Raw genomic sequence first — 670 nt, 5'->3', positions numbered from 1 at the left:
GCCCACCCCCCCCCCCCCGCCTACCCCCCCCCCCCACCAGCCCTCCTGCCTGCCCTCCTCCTGCATGCAAGGCTTCCTGACTGGCCCGGGTAGCAGCAGAGTTTACACCACAGAATTGTACCTCCTTTGGTGGACATTTAGGTCAGTTCCAGTTCAGCCCATTCTGCCTTCCACGGAACCCAAACAAAGAGCTCAGCCCCTCTGACCGCACGGTCCTCCTTCGTCTGATACTCCCACCTCGCAGGGCTGCAACACAAAGAGAATGGTATGAGTACCTGAGGCCTTGGATTTAGTTTCTAAAATGCCAAGCAGGCCTCTTGTTGAGGGGTCCCTAATGTCCCTGCCACGGCGGTAGAGCTTTGGGGCAGGGAGAAGTCCTGAGTTCAAGGACCCGGCTGTGTGAAAAGCATTGCAAGTCCAAAGACCCGAGTTCAATCCTGGCTCCTGGGCGGAGTACTTACCTCTCTTGAGTCTGTTTTCCCATCTCTAAAACAGGCTAATTGCACTTCACAGGCTAAGGGAATGGAATTTTTAAAAGTGTATATGAAAAGTGCTTATGAACACCTTCCAGGTACAAAGCAAGATAGGTGTGGACTAGAACAAGAAAAGAGGAGCGCTTAGGAAGAAGTGACAGAAAGGGGTGACACAAATCCCAGTTAAAGAAAGGAGG

The 670-nt window shown here is 52.7% G+C and overlaps 1 protein-coding gene across 1 annotated transcript in view; it reads right to left on the bottom strand.

Moving 5' to 3' along the window:
* The window catches only part of GPR161 (G protein-coupled receptor 161), a 46,132-nt gene extending 45,926 nt beyond the window's left edge, over positions 1-206 (bottom strand). Inside the window, exon 1 of the mRNA XM_044916410.1 lies at positions 122-206. The gene's annotated coding sequence lies outside the window, so the exon portion shown is untranslated. The remainder of the gene's footprint in view (positions 1-121) is intronic.
* Positions 207-670: the final 464 nt, after the last annotated feature.

The sequence above is a fragment of the Neomonachus schauinslandi genome, chromosome 6, assembly GCF_002201575.2.
Source record: "Neomonachus schauinslandi chromosome 6, ASM220157v2, whole genome shotgun sequence".
Taxonomy (NCBI): domain Eukaryota; kingdom Metazoa; phylum Chordata; class Mammalia; order Carnivora; family Phocidae; genus Neomonachus; species Neomonachus schauinslandi.
This window is presented reverse-complemented; position numbering and strand designations above follow the sequence as displayed.